Source organism: Suricata suricatta, chromosome 8 (genome assembly GCF_006229205.1).
Source record: "Suricata suricatta isolate VVHF042 chromosome 8, meerkat_22Aug2017_6uvM2_HiC, whole genome shotgun sequence".
Taxonomy (NCBI): Eukaryota; Metazoa; Chordata; class Mammalia; order Carnivora; family Herpestidae; genus Suricata; species Suricata suricatta.
The window spans coordinates 108,316,275-108,338,973 of record NC_043707.1 but is presented as its reverse complement, the minus strand read 5'-3'; the positions used below and the strand labels follow the sequence as shown (position 1 = coordinate 108,338,973).

At 44.4% G+C, this 22,699-nt stretch overlaps 1 protein-coding gene across 8 annotated transcripts in view; it reads left to right on the top strand.

Moving 5' to 3' along the window:
- ST3GAL3 (ST3 beta-galactoside alpha-2,3-sialyltransferase 3) overlaps positions 1 to 22,699 on the top strand; it is a 204,264-nt gene that overhangs the window by 131,085 nt on the left and 50,480 nt on the right. The window lies entirely within an intron of this gene.

The following is a 22,699-nucleotide window of genomic DNA, read 5'->3' as shown; positions in this document are numbered from 1 at the left end:
TGAGCCACCCAGGCACCCCAAGAATTGCCAAAGTGTTTTCCAAATTGGCGATGCTAGTTTGCTTTGTTGCCATCTTTGCATAAGAGTTCCAGTTGCTCTGCAGCTATTCTAATTTATCATAATATCTCACTGTGGTTTAAATTTGCATTTTAGTAATGACTAATGATACTCATTTTCATTTTCATGTGCTTATTTAGCGTTCTTTTATCTTTAAGGAATTGTCCTAATCTCTTATCATTTTGTAAAACGGTTGTTTTCTTATTGAATGTAAGCCAACTTAACATATTCTGGAGCAAAGCCCTCTGTCCTGTGATCTGCAGATACTTTCTTCCAGCATATGGCCTGTCTTTACATTGTCTTAACAATGTCTTCTACAAAGCAGAAGTTTTTAATCATGATAAAGTCCAATTTATCAAGTTTATCTTTTATGGATTTTGTTTTTGGTATTTTAGCTAAGAAATCTTACCCTAATCCAATATCAGAAGGTCTTTTCTGTGTTTTCTTCTCAAATTTTTATAGGTTTAGCTCTTATATTTAGGTCTATGACTCACTTCAAGTTAATTTTTGTATATAGCATATATATGTTTAGTTGTTCCAGAACCATTTGTTGAATACTGTTCTTTCTTCATTGAATTACATTGGCATATTTGTTGAAAACCAGCTAAACATATGTATGTGGGTCTCTTTCTGGAATTCCTGTTCCATTTCATTGATCTTTATGTCTGTCCTTCCACTAGTATCAGGTTAACATCACAATATGTAGACATTCATGTCTTTTTCTCTTTATCTTTTCCTCTCTCCCTCTCTGTCTCCCTCTCCCTCTTTCTCTCTTTCCCTCCCTCCATCCCTCCCTTCCTTCTTTCCTTGCTTCCTTCCTTCCTTCTTGAGTAGGCTCCATGCCCAGTGTGGGGCTTGAACTCATGACCCTGAAATCAAGAGTCACATGCTCTACTGCCTGAGCCAGCCAGGCACCTCAACTATCATGTCTTCTACAAAGACAGTTTTATTTTCTACTTTCCAATCTGGTTGCTTCTTTTTCCTTTTTCTTGCCTCATTGTACTGGCTAGACTCTTCAGTACAGTGTTGAGTAGGTGAGGTGAGAGAGAACATACTTGCCTTGTTTCCAGTCTCAGCGGGAAAGCATCTCGTCTTTTACCGTTTTGGTGTTAGCAGTAGGTTTTTCGTAGATACCCTTTTAAGATACAGGGATTTCTCTTCTATTTCTGGTTTCTTGAGAATTTTTATAAGGAATAATGTCAGATTTTATCAAATGCTTTTTTTTCTGCATCTTTTGTCATGACCAAATGTCTTTTCTTCTTTAGCCTATTAATATAGGGAATCACAATGATTTTTTTTCATTGACTGAATTTTTAATATTAAACCAATCTCTTATTACTGGAATAAACTTCATTTGATTCTAATTTGTTCTTTTTTATATATTGCTGGAGTTAATTTACTAATCTTTTATTAAGGATCTTTGTTTCTCTGTTCATGAGAGATTGGTCTGTAGTTTTTTTGTAACATTTTTAGTTTTCATATCACAATAATGCTCACATTATAGAATAAGTGAGAAAATATTTCTTTATTTGCAGTTTCCTGGAAATTTTGTATAGAATTGATAATACTTTTCTTTAAATGATTGATAGAATGTACCAGCAAAGGCATCTAGAGCTGCCTAGGTTTTGTGTTGAGAAAATCCCCTTGTGGGAAGCATTTTATTACGAATTACATTTCTAGGGGCACCTTGGTAGCTCAGTTGGTTGTCTGACTCTTGATTTCAGCTCAGGTCATGATCCCAGGATCATGGGATTGAGCCCTGGATTGGCTCCACGCTGAGTGTGGAGCCTGTTTAAGTTTCTCTCTCTTTCTCTCTCTCTCTCTCTCTCTCTCTCTCTCTCTCTCTCTCTCTTTCTCTCCCCCCTTTCTCTTTCCCCCTCTCTCCCTCCCTCATTCCCTCTGCCCCTTCCTATTCTTTCTCTCAAAAAACAAAAACAAAAAACTCCAAAAAATTACATTTCTAAAAAACAATTACATTTCTTTAACAGATCTGGAGCTTTCCTATTTCTATTCGGGTTTTCCTATTTCTTCCTTGTCAGTTTGCACCTGACAGGGAATTTATGGATTTCCTCTAAGTTATTGAACGTAATGGCATAATACACCTGATATTAGTCATTTATATATTTTCTTTTTTTCTAGTCTTTCTGGTTAGAGTTTTATTGTGTTTTTAAAATGTTTATTTATTTTTGAGAGAGAGAGAGAGAGAGCATGAGCAGGGGAAGGTCAGAGAGAGGAAGACAGAATCTGAAGCAGGTTTTAGACTCTGAGCTTTCAGCACAGAGCCTGAAGCGGGACTTGAATTCACAGACTGAGAGATCATGACCTGAGCCAAAGTCGGACACTCAACCTACTGAGCCACCCAGGTGCCCCTAGAGTTTTATTGTTTTTATTGTTCTCACAAAACTAGCTTTTGGGTTCATTGATTTTTCTCTATTGGTATTTTTTTGCACTGTAATCATTATTTTCTGTTCTTATCTTTGTTATTTCCTACCGTATACTTATTTGGGGTTTAATTTGTTGTTTGTTTCTTGAGATAGAAGGTTAGACCACTGATTTGATTCCTTGATTTCATGTTATAAATTTCCCTTTATAAACCGCATGAGATACATCCCATAAATTTTGATATTGTATTCTTATTTTCATTGAGTTAAGGATATTTTCTAGCCTTATTTGTGATTCCTACTTTGTCCCATGGTTTCTTTTGAAGTGTTGGAAATTTTGCTTAATTTCCAAATATTTGAGGATGTTCCAAATATTCTTGTGTCACAGATAGCTCGTTTATTTTTGTTGTGATCAGAAAATAGATTTAATAGGATTTTAACACTTTTAAGTTGACTGAGATCTCAGTTACAAAATAAAATATCGTCTATTTTGGTGAACATTCTGTGTGCACTTGAAAATTTTCCTGCTGTTATTGGCATTAAGTTCTGCTGTTATTAGATTAGGTTGGTTGATAGTGTTTTTCAAGTCTCCTATATCCTTACTGATTTTCCATCAGTTCTTGACAGACAGATGTTGAGGTCTCCATTTATTAGTTTTTGCTTCCCATATTTTAGCTGTGACTTTTAGTGCATATACATATAGGATTGTTAAAATCCCTTGATGTGAGTAGATTTTTTCATTATTTTGAATTGTCCCTTTTTCCCTGGTGTAATAATCCTTATTCTGAAATCTACTTTGATATTTATGTAACCACCCCAGCCTTTTTAGAGTTAACTTAATTGTGGTTTATGTTTTCCTATATTTTTACTTTTGTGTGTGTGTGTTGTGGGGAGAAGCATATGTTTGTGTGTACCCTTGAACCTTAGAGAAGTTGAGTTTCAGGGCTGGTTTGCAACAATCTGTCCTTTTATGTTTAACTATCTGTATCTTTACAATTAAAGTGAATTTCTTATAGACAGAACATAGTCCATGGTTGAGAATTGCTTTTGCAATTTGACAATATCTGCCTTTTATTGGAGATCTTATACCATTTATATTTAATGTAATCATCAATATGGTTGGATTTAACTCTATCTTGGTATCAGTTTTCTGTTTTCCTTATTTTTTCTTTCTTTTTATGGCTCTTGTTGGACTAATTGAATGTGTGTTTATGGCTTCATTTTACCTCCACTATTGGCTTAATGGCTTTACTTTGTTTTATGTTTTTTATGATGATTCTAGAGTTTACAATATATGTCTTTAATTTATAATCTATTTTCAAATAATATTATAGGACTTCACTTAGAGTTTTAGAACCTTACAACAGTATAGTTCCATTATCCCTCCCATCCTTTGTGCTATTTTTGTCATACATTTTACATCTATATATTATAAATTCACATAGCAGTGTTCTGATTTATTTTTGTTTTAAAGAGTCAGTTATTTAAAGTGATTTAGCAATGAACCAGAAAAAGACAGCCTACAGAGTGGAAGAAGATATTTGCAAATCATATATCTGATGTGGAGTTATGTTTAGAATATATAAAGAACTACAACTCAACAACAACAAAACAACTGATTTAAAAATGGGCAAAGGAGTTGAAAGACATTTCTCCAACGCAAATGACCCAACAAGCCACATGGAAAACTGCTCAACATCACTAATCACTAGGGAAATGCAAATTAAAACCACAGTGAGCTATACCTCACCCACATTAGAATGGCTTCTATCAAAAAAGAAAGGAGAGAGAGAAGAAAAAAAGAAAGGGAGAAAGAAAGAAAGAAAGAAAGAAAGAAAGAAAGAAAGAAAGAAAGAGAAAATAACAAGTTGTTGATAAAGATGTAGAGAAATCTTTGTGCACTGATGGTCAGAATGTAAAATGGTGTGGCCACTATGGGAACAGTATGGTAATTCCTTAAAAAAAAAAAAAAGTAATTACTATGTGACCCAGCAATTTCATTTCTGGATATATACCCAAAATAAATGAAAGCAGGGTCTCAAATTAAAATCTGTACACCCATTTTCATAACAGCATTATTTTACAATAGTCAGAGCAATCCAAGTGTCCATCAAGAGATGGAATGGTAAACACAATGTGGTATATTCATACAATGAAACATTATTCAGCCTTAAAAAGGAAGGAAATTTTGATATACTATAACATGTGTGAGCCTTGAAGACATTATGCTCAATGAAGTAAGCCAGTAATAAAAGGAAAATATGTTTGATTCCACTATCTAAAGTACATAGAGTAGTCAAATTCATAGAGACAGAAAACAGAATCATGATTGCCAGGGATCTGGGGGGAAGGGGAAACAGGAAGCTGTTCTTTAATGGATATAAAGTTTCATCATCTTTTGCAAGATGAAAAGAGTTCTGGAAATTGATTGTGTAATAGTGTGTGTGTACTTTAACCCTCCTGAATTGTATAGTTAAAAATGTTTAAAATGGAGGGCACCTTGCTAGCTCAATCGGTGGAGCATGTGACTCTTGATCTCAGGGTCATGAGTTTGAGCCCCATGTTGTGTGTAGAGCTTACTTAAAAAAATATTTAGGACGGTAGATTTTATGTTATGTATATTTTACCACAATTTAATTTTTTGACAAAATTTTTAAAAGATTTTATTTTTAAGTAGTCTCTATACCCCATATGGAGCTCAGACTCATATCCGTGAGACCAAGAGTCACATGTTCTACTGACTAAGCCAGCCAGGTTCCCCCAGTTTTAAAAAAATTTTCATGAAGGGAAGTCTGTTATGGCTACCAGAAGGGTAAGGGGGACCCTTTTGCAGATCTCTGGAGCTTTTTGTGCAGCTCTGTGCTCTATACTAGTCTTCTTCACAAATTCTAACCTCTTTGTCTTCTAAATTGTGACCCATTTTCTCAACTCTGAAACACCACTGGGCTATTTTTGGGTTCCCTATCCCTGCACTGGTCTGGAAAAATGTTTTTTCATGTATTTTGACTTGCTTTCTAGTTGTTTAAGGTAAGAGGTTAAATCCCATACCTGGTACTACATAGTGGCTAAAAACAGAAGTCCCTCATTCTGTTTTTCATGGACTCCATTGTGCAGATGTACAGTAGTTTAATTAGGTAAGTCCCTATTGAGGAACAGGTAGGCAACTTCTGTTCTTTGCTATTACAAGTGTTATTACATCAGTGAATGACTTTTTCCTACACATGTGAGATCATCTAGAATAAAGAAGAAATGTCTGGATCACAATTATGGATGTTTGAAATTTTGAAAGTTATTGGCAAATTGCCTTCCGTAGCAGTTTTTGGATTAACATCCATATGTAGTGGTTTATGAAGGTGCCTTCCTCTATGCTTTCTTTTAGTACTTTTATAACTTTATTTTTTATATGGCTATATATATAGCCTTCTGGGTTTTTGTTGTTGTTGTTTATATTTTGTGTTGTTTTTGGTGTTAGGAGTGATCTTTGATATTGGAATTGAGGTTTCTTTATTTTTTCCTTGTGGGTACCTAGCATTTCTTGACATTTTGACCAAATGTACTAAGTAAAATCAGGATTTTGATTTTTATAGCATCAATATTTTGACATAAAAGGCCTTAATGCAGTTTTGATGTGTTAGTTTTGACACAACCTAATACAAATAAACCATTAAATCTTTATTTTATATATTTCTGTTTTATCACCAAGTGCTGTGTGAAGCATACATCTTACTCTGTTTCCAAGCCTCGCTTGTGAGGGGGCAGATGGTGGTGATGGAAGGGATGCCAATGTGCCAGCCTCTTCTGCCTACGGAGTCCTGCCTCTCATGGAAGCCAGCCTGTTCCCTCTTAGACCTTTGTGCTGTCTGCTGGGCAGTCTTCCTTACTTTCTCTGAGACTTGCCTGCCTAGAGATATCTTCTTCTTTTTTTTTTTAATATTTATTTATTTTGAGAGGGAGTGAGGGGCAAAGAGGGAGGAAAGAGAGAAAATCCCAAGGAGGCCCTGCTCTGAGAGCACAGAGCCCAATGTGGGGACTTGATCTCATGAACCATGAGATCATGACCCAAGCCAAAATCAAGAGCTGGACACTCAACCGACTGAGCTGCCCAGGCACCTTGAGACATCTTCCAATGAGAGGGATAGGGAAGAGAGGGCATGAGGCCTAAAGCAATTCAGATGTATCGAGCACCTGCTATGCTCTGAACATTGTTGGTGTCCTGGAAGGGAAGTCTTCCCTGCCCCCTTGCCTCCATCTACACACACCCATTACCCTTTCCTCAGCCTATGGTGTCAGGATGGCTGAGTGGGCCAAGGCACCAGACCCTTTCCTCAGCCTGTGCCACCACAGTGCCGCACACACAGCTCTGTCACTGTACTTACAAGTATTAATTGATGTTTCTTCTCCCGCAGTAGGATGTGAACTTCTCAACACAGAGACATGGTCTTGTTCGCAGCTACCAACACTTAGCAGAGGCTTTGGCCCTTATAGGCACTTACTATTTGCTTTACGAGTGGTTGTTAATTTCTGCCCTCAGGAAACTGAGAGGCTTGAGGGTATGAGGGTTGTTAATAAAATACTCTTTTCTTTTCTAATGTTTTTATTTATTTTTGAGAGGGGGGGGAATAGTGTGAGCAGGGGAGGGTCAGAGAGAGAAGCAGTCACAGGATCTGAAGACAGGCTCCAGGCTCTGAGCTAGCGGTCAGCACAGAGCCTGATGCGGGGCTTGAACCCACGGACCGTGAGATCATGACCTGAGCCGAAGTCGGATGCTTAACCGACTGAGCCACCCAGGCGCCCCAATAAAATACTCTTTTGATGGAAAGAATGAATAAAAATAATGATTTTGATGTAGAAAAATTATTCTGACATATATCAATATATGATAGATGGGAAGGAGATGAGATTTGGAGACAGAAAGTTCTCACGGCTTTCTTACTTAACATACTGTGTGATCTTGGAAAAGTCTGAGCATTACTTATCTCATTCATCAAGAGAATGCAATGAGATGTTGTATCCTGGGGCTATAAATGCTGATCGTTCCAGAAAATTTTAATGTCAGACACTTACTAAGTGAACTCTGTTTTCTTAGTGACTTTTATTATGATCAGGTAAGTTTTTTTCAAGAAGGAGTAAAGATCCCAGCATAGATCAATGTGAACATTTAAAATGTAGATTTTAGGGACAAGGGGGAAATGTAGGTTTCAAAGGGAAAAAATGTGTCTGAGAAAACCTAATTGACATGCCCCATTTTCCTGGCAATACTTTTTGCTAGGTACATTTGAGTTGCTATTTGTGCTTTCGTGAAAGATTTAGTATCATGTCTTTTAGATGGTGGCCATTGGAACCACTTGGCTTGGGGAGCAAGTGTTGTGTCTGCAGGTTAAGCCCGCAGCAAGCAGTTTCAGCAGAAAGCAGAATCCAAATGGAGGCCGTGGCCATGGCCGTGGCCATGCTGTAGAGCAGTTAACAGCAGTAGCAACAATGCTAGCTAATGCCTCTTAATGTATCAGTTCCTATGCTGAGACCTTTCCCTGTCTTTCCTGTTTTAATCTTCCCAACAATCTTATGAGATAGGTGTTGTCATTAATCCAGTGTTAAACATGAGAAGATGAGGGTGGAGAGAGTCCATAAATTTGCTTAACGTCATAATAGGAAGTGATGAAGCCAAGTTTCGAACCCAAGCACTCTGACTGCAGAGCCCACAAGCTTAACTGCCACGTTCTGCTTCCTCTCATAGCTGCTGTCTCATGGACAGGCTGGCTAGTGGCCAAAGCACAGAGGTCTACCAGATGCCCGGTGGTGGTTAATGAGGTACTAGAGTAGAAATTGTCCTCTTGCCCATCTCTACAGAGTAAAACTAACTTCTTTCGAGATGTACTTTGCTTTCAAAAAGCTGAGGTGCATGGTATCCGTGACTGTGTGTAGCTGTGATTTTTATGCTGTTAAGAAATTAGTACCATGGTTTAAGCTGGCTTAATTTCCGAATGCAGGGATGGCCTTTGTGACCTTGCTGAGCTTTCTGAGGCAGGAAGTCTGGAATATTGACAGAGTCCCCAGCTCTGGGGACCCCTACCTTAGAAGGTTCAGGAGGCCTATTGCACTGCCTCCTGGGGGGTTTGAAAGCTTGTGGGCTCCTGGCCAGAGTAACTGGGTACCTAGTATCCCCACATTTCAAAGCTTTTCCCTCTCTGCTCTTCTAAGACAGATCCTAGGATTCTTATTACTACAATACCAGGGAGGGGTGGTAGGATTGAAAGGCATCTTTGCTGAGCTTTGTTCCATACCCAAAATTACAATGAATAGAGCACCCTCTACTTCTACAAAATTATTAGAATTATTGCCCTTTTAGAATGGGAGCAAGTTGAGTACCGCCCCCACCCCGGCCCAGACAGGAGTGTGCAGACTCATCAGGTGCTTTCTTCACTCCCACCACTTACCTCCCTGAAATGCTCTTGCCCAGATCACTCGAAAGGACTAACTGACAAATCCAAGGGTGGACCTTTTCTTTCTCTGACTTCTTTGAAGGATGCGGCAGTATTGATTTCTTCCTTCATTTTCAAACTCTCTCATCAGTAATTCTTTGTCCACACTCCCTTCCAGTTTTCCTCCTACTTCTCTGATTGTTCCTTCTCAGTCTCTCTTGTGAGCAGCCTCCTTTTCCTGTGCCCACCTTTAAATGCTGAGGTCTGCCAGGGCTCCGTGATGGTCCTCTTCACTTCTTACTCCAACGCATCAATGAACCCCTGTGTCCCAGCGACTCTCAGCTCTTGATCTCTGGATCCAGGCACCCAACTTCCTGCTGGACAGCTCCACTTGGATAACTCTGGAGCATCTCAAACTATGTGTCCAAATCACTGAATTTCTAATAAGTCAGTCCATATTGCCTCTTTCAGTGAGTGACACCAGTATCTACCTGAGAGGGTGACGCAAGCCAGAAATCTGTGAGTTGTTCTTTCTCCTTCTCTCAACCAAATATTCAGTTAGTCATCGAGTCATGACACTTATGCTCTCTGTAGTATCTCTTCTCCGAGGTCAGCCTCTTCCCTGTGCCCTGGTTCTTCAACCTTTCCTAGATCTTGGACCTAAAGATCCAAGACCTGGATATTCATTCTCTTTACAAACTCCTTCAAACCACTATTTAATCATACTGAAGTCTCTTACCTTCCTGAGAAAGTTGCCACATTGACTCTACTATCATGTAAACCTAATGGTAATAGCTCCCATTTCATTCACTTAACAAACCTTAGTGAGCACCTACTATGTGCCAGACACTTTTCTAGGTGCTAAAGCTTCAGCATTGTGTAAGATATATTAAATCCATCCCCTCAAAGAGCTTACATTCCATTGGCAGATATGGACAGCCTGTGTGTATAAAAGGTCCATAGTTTTATAGAGCATTTAGTATGTGCCAGCCACTGTGCTAAACATTGTATTTTCATTTCTTCATTTAGTCTTTACAATGACCCTGTGGAATAAGTGAAAAAGCTGTAACTTGACCACCCACAGTCATAGTAGCACAGAGCCAGCAATCAAACCCACCAACCCCACCTTGAGTCATGGTCTGGAACCATGTGCCTGTAGCGGAATGCAAATTCCTTTTGATTGGAGAATGTTTTAAATATTTTCAGGGGGCTTCCCCTGCAGTGAAATCCTTGGGTGCAGATTCCTCAGTAACTAAAGCTTCTCTGCGTCTTGTCCAGGGATCTAGAACCCTTCCTAGGCAGACGCAATGTTGTCCTTGACCTGGACTCCAGCTTGACGCTAGAGTAATCACCATCTGTGTCCTCTTGGTTTCTCCAGCGTCATTTTTCTCTTCACATATTCCCAGTGTCAGCTATTCTGACCTCCTCTGGGAACCAATCCTTGATCTGCTTTTAAATTAACACCACTTCCTATCCCAGCCTACCCCTTCTGCCTATCCTACCCTTCAAGGAATTCAGCCACTGTCACCCCACCCCCTCCCCCACCTTGTACCCCGTAGCTCTGCATTCCATCACCTTCCTCTTTGCTCTGTGTACTAACCCTTCTAGGTGAGTCTGCAGTAAATGACCAGAAGTTGTGTTTGCTTTGGAAAAAGTCTCCTTTCCTAGACGACTGGAGACCCATACTTCTCTGAACAGGTGAATGTTGTAGAAAACCTGTTGGGTTTCCCCTGGTTGTAAATTCATCTGCTGCAGATGAGGGGCTGGGCCTCAGCCCCTGATGGTGTCAGTGTGTCTTTCTCCTGCTGGGTTCAGGACCTGAGGAGCCTTGTCCCGTCTCCAACTTCCCTTTGAAGGTGAGTGCCAGGCAGAACCTTGGGTATCAGTCATTTGGAAGCCTGTTGTGTGCTGTGGAATTAAAAGTGACATGGACTGGTCTGCAGCCAGATTTCTAAATAAATTGATAATAAAATTTTAGAAATGTTTATAGCAACTAGAGAAAGTTTATGTCAGTTGAACCTAGTAATTTAAACATGAAGTTTGTATTTTATATGTTTTAATTTTTCTGGTGATTCATTTTTATTATGCTTTATAAAAGTACCACTCTGCAACAGAATTGAAGTTTCAAAAGCCAAACAAACCGGTCCTTCACAGATGGTTTGAGAAGCGCTGGACTGTAGTGATTAATGCCCAGGCTTTGAAAGTGAGTAGGGCTGGGTGGTTTAAACCCCCTGGGCTTCCCTTTCCTCATCTGTACCTGCTGACCTCAGGGTTCAGGGAGGCAGTGCAGGGACATGAACACATTTCCGGAATATGTGCTCTGAAAGAGGTGAGGACAGAGGGTTGAGGAGGCCCTTAGGCAAGAAGAGCTGATGAAAGATGAATGAGAGGAGTTCCTGGTGCAAGGGATTCATGAGCCATGCCTAGAAGGCTGGGGTGTCTGTGTCAAGGTCGGGCACGCTGGTGTGGAGCAGCTCCCTGCCTTGCAGACCCAGCTCCAGGCTCTACCCAGAAGCAGGAACCCTAGAGGTATTTAGCAGTGCTATCCCGGTGAGAGCAGGCAGGCTGCATTCCTGCGGTCTTTGAGGATTAATCTTGTCAGATTAGCAGCTTTGCTTTTCTTGGTTGAGCTACAAGTTCCCCACGTGGGGAGCCGTACTAACTGTGAGCTGCAGCGACTGGTGAAAGTACAAAACGTGATCCTGGCCCTTCTCCCAAGCAGAGGCTGCAGGCCAGGAACAGCCCTGCAGGGCTCTGTCTCTGTGGCTCTGCAGCCAGAGAGAAGGTTCCAGTCCAAGCTCCACCCACACCCGTCCCAGGGCCCAGGCAGAAGGTGGGCAGAGAGGAGGGTGCTGGCATTTTTCAGGACTCGGTCCTGCCCTCCCTACTCTCTGCACTTCAGGGGATGGGGTGGTCACTGTGGGAGTGGCCCCCTCAAATAAATAGCCAGAGCTGGAGTGGAGCAGCAGAGCTGAAGCTCCCCCAGGTATGTACAGGACACCAGTCCACGCCTGCCTTCTGGCATGAGAACTTTCTGCTCTCTACCCCAACGCTGTGCATGGAGGCCGGGCCTGGGTGAATGTAGTAGCCAGAGGGAAGCCATGGCCCCACACAGGAGCTCAGTGGATCGCTTAGGGGAGAAGTCCGGGCTGGAGGGAAAACCTTGGAGGCGATTCATACATGAACCTCAGAGAGTGGACAAGATTGTCTGAGATGATGTGGAGAATATGAGCCAACATGGCCTCTGCTCTTGGGAGACCCTGATGGGGAAGATGCAAGGCTGACTCCCAGGAGCGTCACAAAGGCAGGTCTGTTGACAGCTGGCTCTGTGACATCTCTGTGCAAGACCCATCCACCTTCCCTATGTTCTAGGGGCTTAGTATGAGATACTTTCCCTGCTGCAGGACCACTTGAGAACACAGTTTGGAATGGCTGGAAGAAACAAAAGGATATCTTGCACTCAGGAAGGAGGGTCTGGGCCAGAGACCAGCTGCAGAGCTTGCCCAAGAAGCATATTCCCAAATGGAACAAGCCCCCCACACAGAGCAAGGCAATGGTGCATGGAACCTGGGCTCAGAAACCAGCCTAATTCGGAATGAGTCTGTGCCCACTTTCCCCACTGGCCTTGCTCCCGTGCCCCCAAGGCTGGTTCTGATCAGTTCTGTCCAGAGGCTGAACTCCTGTGGCCAGAGGAGACTGTCTCCACCTGATTCCGAAAGGCTGTCTCCACCTGATTCCCTGTTTTCCTCATCTGCGCTCCTGCATACACCCAAGACCCGCAAGGGGGGTTAAGGGCAGGACTTTGCCCAGCCGCGTGTTTGCCCTGAGGATCCTCTCTAAGCCACTGCCTATATGCCTGTGTCTTTCTCTTCCTGCTCAGAAGCTGTCACCTACTCAGGTGCCCCTGAAATCTGGGGTCCCTTCACCCTCAATGGGCTTGTCTCCACTCTTTACCCCTAAGGAAGGATGCAGTGAGAATGACTGCTGGTTTGATTAGGTCCCGTAGCCCGGGTAGTTCCTCCGATGGAAAGAATCCTTCCTCAGTGACCGTTTTTCAGTACGGCCAGCAGCCTCCTCTGGTGTAGGCAGTTCTGCGGGCGGCCCAGTCTTCCTGGGGTTGAACAAAGAACCACGTAAGAGGCGGCAGGGCAGAGCACAGCAAACCGTGTGCCGGGCTCGAGGCTGTGGGGGAGGACTGCTCGTCAGGACACCAGGGCCTGTGGCCCAGCCCTGTTGCCAGCAGAGTCACTGACCCTCACGAAAATGTATTCCTTTGCTGCTCAAATTAGGAAGAGGAAACAAAGGGTTTGGGGGCTGCGGTCCAGCCGAGGAGCACTGTCAGCACAGGCACAGCTGATGTAGGGTGCAGAGTCACGAGTGAGCCTGGCTCCATCCATCTCTTCTGGGACTCCCACTCCAGGAGGGAGCACTTGCCGAAGAAAAGACTGGCCTTTCTCTGCCTGCATCCGGAGCCCCAGGGCCCACCCCTGTGAGTAGCAAGTCTTGTCCTCGTCCAGCCATGAGCCCCTTCCAGGTGGGGCTGGGGGGCCAGATGCAGGCAGAGAGAGAGGGCAAGGACACGGCTCCACGGCGACAGCCACCATGCTCCCTCAAGCCAGAGGTTGCTCATTTTCTTCCAGGCCATGAGTGGACCAAACTACTGGCTATATTTCAGCCCTTACTCTGAGGGTTGGCCTGGATTTCAGGAAGCAGAGAGCTTTGTAGCTGGGACAGCAGCGGTTCGACCATACTCCAGACTGTCACCCCTGGGTCAGTGGTCCCTTGAGGTTGGGACCTTGTCGGTGCCCGTGCCAAGTTCACAGAGGTTCATTCATGATATCTTAGCAAAGACTGAATGGGGCTCAGGATCCCCTTCCTCAGTCTGGGCAAGTGAAAAGAGCTTGGCTTTGGTGTCAAGCAAATGTGGGTTTGAATCCCAGCTTTGCCACTCACCTTGCTGTGTGACCTTGGACAAGCTCAATAGTCATGCCAATTTCGGCCCCCTCGTCTGCAAAGTGAGGTAACGGTCCCACCTCATGGGCAGTTATGGGGGTTTCACATCCAGGAGGCTTGTGGCCTGTTGCTGGCCGACAGCGAGCACATAGTCAGGGAGCACCTGGACAGGGAGCACCTGGTCAGTGGGGGTAGTTGTTGCTGCTCTTTTGTCCTCACAGCCTGGCTGCTTCAGCTCTCAGTGAGACCTTCTGGTAATGTGTCTCGGCCGGGAGCCGTCAGGACTTGTATAGACTGTGTATACAAATCCAGGTGATTGGCATTTGTTGATACAGGAATCCCTCCACATATCGGGAAGTGTGGCATTAGGCAACTCCAGCCACACAAGACGCAACTGATAACTTGTAATTTAGTAAAACGGCTTCTCAGAGCTGTCAGAGCACCAGGGAACCAATGCCTCCTGGTGCCGTTAACCCCCGGGTGGCCTTGCCCTACTAAGCCATAGCCTTTTTCACCTTTGTGCTGTGCACATGCTCTTCCCTCAGCCTGGAGGCTCCTCTGCAAACTCTCCGGCTTTAGAACCACTACTTTCACTTCACCAAGCCACCAGAACGTCACCTGGCTCGATGCACTGTAATCTCTACTCCAAGAGCAGCTCGTGATGGCTTCTGCTTCAGAAGGGGCCTGGACAGGGTGTGCTCTCAGCTTGGGGGCCCGGCCACATGCATCTGCTCTCTGGAGTGTCCCTCCTCACATTCTCCAGCTTTCCAACTCCAACTCAGATGTCATCTCCTCATGAACCTCTTCCTGGGTCCCCAGGCAGGGTGGGCTTTGGGGCCCCTGCAGCTCTTTGTGCATCTCTGCCTAACACTTCACATGCCATTTTGTAGTTCTCCCCTCTAATTAGTCCTCCATCAGTCCTGGTCTCATTTCCACCTTTAATTCCCCCTGTGTCACCACTCACTGGCAATGAACTTGGGATAGCTCCCATCCCCCTTGCCTCTGTCCATCCCCAGCACAGCTGTCGCAGCTAGCTCTGGCCAGGAGAGGGCAATAGAAGTGAGTCCTGCTGACCTTACACTATGTCCAGACCCACAGTGTCACTGGACCCAGCACTCCAGGCTTCTTTCCCAGCAGCTACACTGCCAGCATCCACAATGGGAAGAGTCTAAAATGAGTCTAAGAATATATTAATTTCTAGACATTTCTCCCCTCAAAACTCCGAGTTTGATGGTCTCCCTCAATGAGTTCAAATAATTGAGCATTGCATATTTGTTCATTTACTCATTGAAGGTGTATTTATTGAGCGCCTGTGTTGGGCATTGGGAAAATGGTTTTGAAAAATGTGGGCATGGTGCCAGACACCATCTAGGGGAGATAAGTTGGGGTTGTACCTCAGGGTTCTAGGAACATTCAGGCTGGGTTGAAAGTGAGACACTCGGCTGGGAGCCTCCCCACCGCTGCGTTCCCGCACCGAGCCAATAGCACATGCCATTGCCGAGTGAGTGTCACACGGTAGTTCTGTGGGCTGTGGCAGGGGTGAGGGGATGACAGTTTTGGAGCCACAGAAAAACTGGCTTGTGAATGGCTTTCATGGAGCAGGGTTTTAGGGAGACAGAAATGAGATCTGAAAAGACTCTTCTGAGCAAGTCTTCTTGGCACGTTCGCCCAAGTCAAGCCTAAACAAAAGGCTGTTGATGACATTTCTTCTGCACAAGTCACGAAAAGCTTCAGACTGAGGGTGAGCAATTTCTGCTTCTGCAATAAAGAAACCATAAAGAATGAAGAATGGCTTGGGGAAAGCGTGGCTTCATCATGAAGCCAACATCAGCCCCCAGAATGGGGCACATCTGCACAGCATAAGGTCTTAATCCCTGCCCCCCCCAACAGGCTCCAGCACGGCAGGGGGTGCCCTCCGCATGCAACAAAGCCTCCCACCTCCTCCACCTCTCTGGACACCGGACCTCACAGATCTCCTTCTGGACCCTGTCCGTGGGCACCGCTTCTTGCCCCATTCCTGACCCATAGGGACCCAAGGTAGATCCTGCCCCTTTCCTAGTCCCTGAGCACCCCCCTTCTCTGCCAAGCCTTGTGCACAGCTTTGGGCGACAGTGGTAAGAAACAGTCACTGCCTCCCAGGAGCTTACAGTGAGTGGGTGACAAGCAGGAGAATGGGTTGACTGCAGGGAACGAGCAAGCCAAACAGATTAGGGACACCTAACCACACGGGGGCGGGGAGGCAGGAAGGGCTTCCCAGAGGAGGCGCCGCCTGTGCTGACTGTTGGAGGACATTAGCAGCTGGCCAGGCACAGAGTCTAGGAAAAGGCACTCTCTGTGAGGGAAGGAGGTTCCCTGGCAAGTCATCTGGGCTGCCTGGAGTACAGGCCCTGGAGTGAGAACAGGCCCCAAATGCCACACCAAGGAGTTTATGATGAGGCCATCGATGGTTGCAAGACAAGGGGGGAGGGGTGGCATGGGATTTGTGCTTTAGAAAGGTCAGTACCTGAAACAGAGAAGGGCGGGTTGTCAGAGGAGGTGAGAATGAGGAGGGCGACACTCTGGAGGCAGTGATGGGACAGGGGTGGGTTGGTGAGATGTCGCAGGGGAGAAATGGGGACATAGGTGGCTGGTGGAGGGAGTAGTGAAAATAGCCCCCTTCTGTTCGAGGCAGCTGGGGCACCATTTCCTAACCTAGAGAACACAAGTTGGGGGCAGCTGTTGAGTTCGTTTGGGGAAATGCTGACCTTGAGCTTCCAGTTGGAACGTCTAGTAGAGATGAGGAGCATCAGTGTCCTTTTTCTTCCTTCCTTCCTTCCTGGCTTACTTTTACTGCCACCTTTGTTTTTTAATCTTATTTAAATCCAAATTAGTTAACATATAGTACAATAATGATTTCAGGAGTAGAATTTAGTGATTCATCACTTATATACAACACCCAGTGCTCATCCCAACAAGTGCCCTCCTAAATGCCCATCCCCTGTTTAGCCCATCCCCCACCTAACACCCCTCCAGCAACCCTGGGTTGGTTCAGCATTGCTATGAACCGTATTCTTATAACGAAGTCTTTATGCCTTGACAATTTCCTCAAGTCTCTGACGTAATAAAAGACATTTTTTTTCTCGATATCACACTGATTCATTGTATATCTCCCTCTGTATCACCAGGCTCCACCAGACTTGAAATCTGTCTGCCTAAACTTCCTTTGACTCCTTCCCCTGTTATGTATCTTATAAGCATTTCAATGTACTGGCACCATGCTGGGTACTACGGATGCAGAGTAATACATAATTCCCAGCCTAGAAATCAGGCTAGAAAGGGGAGTCAGGCATGAACACAAAATGATTGTAATATAGAGTATTGATACAATGGTAGATGAAAGCATAGGATGCCATGGATATACAGAAAGAAGACACCTAATTAAATTGAGGGGGTCAGAGAAGGCTTGGACGTCTGGGTCTACCCCTCCTGTATCATCATTATTTACAGTACTTCTTAACGTACATTCTAATAATCTGCTTCTAGCATTTAAAACCCAGAGATGGGGGTGCCTGGGTGGCATAGTCGGTTGAGTGTCCGACTCTTGATTTCAGCTCAGGTCATGATCCCTGGGTTGTGGGATCGAGCCCCACATCGAGGCTAAGCATGGAACCTGCTTGGGATTCTCTCTCTCTCTATTTCTCTCTCTCTCTCGTGCTTTCTCTTTTCTCTCTCCTCTCTCTCTCTTCTCTCTCTCTCCCCCCTGCTCCTCTCCCACTTGAGCATATTTATCTAAAAATATTTTTTTTAATTTAATTTAAAGAAACAGGGGTGCCTGGATTGGCTCAGTCAGTTAGGTGTCTGACTTCATCTCACAAGTCATGATCTCATGTTGTGAGTTTGAGCCTTATGTCAGGCTCTGTGCTGACAGCTCAGAGCCTGGAGCCTGCTTTGGATTCTGTGTCTTCCTTTCTCTCTCTGCCCCTCCCCTGCTCACACTCTGCCTCTCTCTGTCTCAAAAATAAGTATACATTAAAATAATAATAATAAATAATATTAAAATTTAAAAAGGGGTGTGTGGGTGATTTAGTTGGTTGAGCAGCTGACTTTGGCTCAGGTCATGTTCTTGCAGTCGGTGAGTTCAAGCCCTATTTGGGGCTCTGTGCTGACAACTCAGAACCTGGAGCCTGCTTTGGATTCTGTGTCTTACTCTCTGTGCCTCCCCTACTCACATTCTATCTCTCCCTGTCTCTGTTTTTTTTAATGTTTTTTATTTAGAGAGACAGAGAGAGATGGTGCAAGTAGGGGAGGGTCAGAGAGAGAGGGAGACACAGAATCTGAAACAGGCTCCAGTCTCTGAGCTGTCAGCACAGAGCCCGACACAGAGCTCGAACCCACAAACCGTGAGATCATGACCTGAGCTGAAGCCGGACACTTAACTGACTGAGCCACCCAGGTGCCCCTCTCTCTGTCTCTTAAAATGAATAAACATTTAAAAAAATTTTTAATAAAATAAATTAAAAAATAAAAGCCAGAGATGATCCTCTCATGGATTCATCGGTGAGTGGTATATGACCATCATTTAGTTAAAAACTTTCTTTTTTTGTTTGTTTTTGTTTTTTATTTGGCAACAGTGGGTGCTTTAAATATCAGTGAGTAAGATAGGTCATGTCAGTAGCTTCTCAAAATATGTGGTCTGTGGACCAGAAATATTCATGAGTGCCTCAAGGCCATGCCCAACCAGAGCCAAAGAGCTGTGCCTTTTTCTGGTCCCCTGACCTCTGGAATTGCTATCTGCCCCACAGTCCCAGGGTTTCTGAACACTGCCCTTTCTCAAAGGCCTCCCGGTAAGGACATGTCATGGCCCATGCCATGCGGCAGCAAGGGCAGAATGTTCCAGAAGTACCTTTCCCTCCCAGGCTGTAAGCCTGCAGTGCTGCGAGGGTGTGTGACAGAAAACACCTGGAGAAGCCATCTTTGGGGAGAAGTGGTTAAAGGGAAATAGTTTTGAAGGAAGTGATAGTTTATCCAAGTCTTAAAGATTGCATAGGAATTAGGTAAATGAGAAGTGCTGGAGCAAGTGTTCTAGACGGAGGGAGTGGGAAACCAAGAGCATGAGGCACACAAGGGTATGGAGAGGGCTGCCAATGGTTTGGCATGTTTGGGGTGTTGTGTTATGGCCTAGGATGCTGGAAGACGAGGCTGGAGAGGTCATCGGGGCCAGGTCCTGAGACGCCTTACAAGTCATTCCGAAAGCTTTTTTATTCTATCCCGGATAGCATGGGGTACTCTTAAAATACTTTAGACAAAAGATGAGAGAAAGATATGGCCAGATTTGCTATTTGGAAAGATTGCTCTAACCCAGTATGGAAGTTTAATTGGAGGAGGGAACTTGGAAACATGGAGATCAGCTAGGACACTGTTATAGTTACTGCTCATGCCAGACCTGTGAGGATGGAGAATAGCGACTATTTGAGCAACACTTAGGAAACAATCAAAGTGTCCTTTCTCTCATCCCAGAACATCTGTGGCATTTCCCCTACCACCACATCTGATCATGACATTGTTATCTGTCTCCCCCTCGAGGGCAGGGACTGCATATTCTCCCTCTTTGTGGTCAATCCTAGCACCTAATAGCATCTGGTACTGACTGGGTACTCAAGGAAGTGCTTATTATGCCTATTGAATCGACTTGCTCATTTGAAAGGCTAGGGCAAGAGAAGAATCTGGAATGACTCCCAGGTTTCTGGCTTCAAAGATAGGAAAACTGAGGGTGCCATTCACTGAGATAGGGGACCTACAAAGAAGGGCAGCTATTTCTGGTTTTAGATGTCTGGCTTTGGTCAGCAGGAGAGGAAAGGGTGAAGATCATGAACTTGGTTGTGGACATGATGACTTTGTGCCTTGAGGACACTGGGAAGATGTAGAGTAGTCACTGGCATGCATGAGTCTGGAGTCCAGGAGGAGAGGTCAGGGCCAGAGATGATGCAGTGGGAACTGTTAGCATACAGATGGAATTTTGGCAGTGTACGAGGAACTATAGGAAAAGTGTGTAGACTGGGTCCCAAACTAGTTGTTTACCAGCTCAGTCCACCTGCAGACCTGCTTTGTGTGGCTGGCACAGTGTTTCCAAGTAACGTGAATGCTTTTAGGCAATGTGTATGTTCCAGCTTGCTATAATCCTGCCACTTCTCACTGTCTCACATCTGGCCCAATTCCTATATTTACAGTAACTTTTTGGCTCTTATAGGCATTTGGGTTTGTAATTTGGGGAGGAAAAAGAAAACAGAAGGGACATAACTGGGGAATTCCAACACATAAGGGATAAAGAGGAGGAAGAATGGAAAGGAATGACTCGAAAGATTGGAGGAAGTCATGAGAACAGCATTTTGTTCTCTCTCAAATTATAGAGGGCAACATAGGCAATGTGTAATAAAATATAAAATGTGGATTCCACTTGATCCAACAATTCCACTTCTAAATATGTAACAGAAGGACATAATCATGTCTGTACATGTAAGTTATTATAATTTGATGCTTGTTGCAGCATGTTTATAATAGCAAAAAATTGGAAACAACATGAATGTGTCTTAATTGAGAATGATTAAGTAAATATAGTGTGCCCGCATGATGAAATACTATGTAGTCATAAAAAATGATGTCAGATTATATTTCATGTCACAACCCCACAATTTATTGTTAAATTTTTCAAAAGCCAGCTATGGAACAGTACATATGAGATAATCCCATTTATGTTATGGTTATAGAAGGGGAAGTCTGAAAGACATCATGTATGATCACAAGGACCTCCCAATAGCTAGATCTAATAGACCTTTTCTAGCCTCTGTGGCTTTGACCTCTCTGTGGCTTTTGACATTGTTAACCTCTCTTGGCTTCAACCCCTTATTGTTATTCCTTGACCTTTGTCTCATAGGCTAGCAGTCAGGACTGAAAAATGGCAGACTCCGTTCTGGGAGAGCCCTTCAAAGCTGGCATCTTGTTTCTGTCCTAGGCATGCCCAAAGCAGGGCACTTACTGGACAATTCTCTGAAAAGGAGCATTTAGGGATAGTATTTCCGTGGTCCTTAAGGCTCTTTGAATCTACAGAACTCTTCTGGAATAAAACCCTTCCCAGGATCTCTGGGTACAAGTTTCATCTCCACATTCACCTCCCGACCCTCCAGCAAAATCGCCTGGCTGTCCCTCTTCTCCCACGCCTCCTGCTCAATCAAAGAGTTATTTTTAACAGTGTCGTGTATACCATGCTTAAATCCTGGCAAAACACCAGAGCTTTGGAATAGACACCCGAGATGGAAATAGTCTCCCACACCCTCCCTTCTTTCTAAAGTTTTTCCTTTTAAAGAGAGAAAACAAGTTGTCCAAGCTGTAGGCAGCCCTACCCAGAAAGTCCCCAGGCACTAGCACTGAGTGACTGAACTTGCAGCCTCAACCATGGAGGTAGGACTAGAGGCTGGACCTGCCACCACTTCCGGTCCAACTTCAGCCCAGGGAGGCCCGGGGAGGAGATGGTTCCTGCCATTTCCCCGGGCTTGGTGGATCTAGAACCCCTGTGTCTCTGAACCATGGAGATTACCCAGTCCATCCCCCATTCCTAAGAGCCAGAGGCTCTTAGCCTGTAGAAACAGCCCATCCATTCCAAGATCCTCAGTACCTAGAGAGTTTTAACTAAGAAAAGACAAAATCTGCCTTTCTGTGACTTCCACCTATGGGCCTAATTGTGCCTGCCAGAGCCACACAGAACAAGTCTGATCCCCTCTATCAGATGGTCAGAGATTTGAAGTTGATCTTGAGCCTTCAACAGCTTTGGTCTCTTGAAGTACTGAAGACCCCTGCTTTCTTAGTGGTCCTCTTCTCTGGGGCAGGTCCATGTTACTGCTCTTCCCTTAGGAGACACCTGGAGTGGAGCTCAGGCTTGCTCAGAGGTAGCCTTGCAGGCACGGAGGATAGTGAGGTAGGCACGTCCCTATTTTTGATGCTCCTTGTAGTGACTGACCTCCAAGAGACACTACTTAGTGGGCACGTCTCATAGACTGTAAGCCTCTTTATTATAGGCTGCTGCCAAATCCCTATCCCTGTCCTACGCAGCATGTATGGTGGGATTTATGGGCCCAAACCAGGCTTGACCATGTAGCTGCCTGTCCGGAGCTTTTGGGATCCTCCTTAGACCTCCAACATAAACGTGTTTCTTTCCTTTCTTTGTCTTCCATAGATTTGATGATTAAGCTAATCTATCCCTGTCCAAACAATATACAGAAGAACAGTGACCAAGATAAGCCTAAAACAGAATCTTGCCACTGACCTGGCATGAACTGAGCTGTTCACAAGCTGCCCTTGAACTGTCCTGCCGCCTCGCCTACTTGGCTACCCATCTCTTACACCTGGCTGAGTCTACCTGAGAGGACATTGCCCACATGCTGTTTTGGGACCTTGTCATAACCCCCGTGTGGTATCTTAGAGCTTCATCCACAAGACATAGCCTTTATTTATTTTTTTAATTTTTTAAGTTTATTCATTTTGAGAGACAAAGAGGGAGAGAAAGAATCCCAGGCAGGCTCCGCACTGTCAGCGCAGAGTGTGATGCGGGGCTCAAACTCATGAATCATGAGATCATGACTGGAACCAAAACCAAGAGTTGGACATTCAACCAACTGAGCCACCCAGCTCAGGCACCCCTCAGGATATATTCTTTTTTATTTTTCTCCATAATATTTTATTGTCAAATTGTTTTCCATACAACACCCAGTGCTCTTCCCCTTAAGTGCCCTCCACCATCACCACCACCTCTTTTCCCCCCTCCCCCTTCCCCCTCAACCCTCAGTTCATTCTCAGCATTCAATAGTCTCTCAAGTTTTGCATCCCTCTCTCTCCCCAACTCTCTCTCCCTCCTCCGTT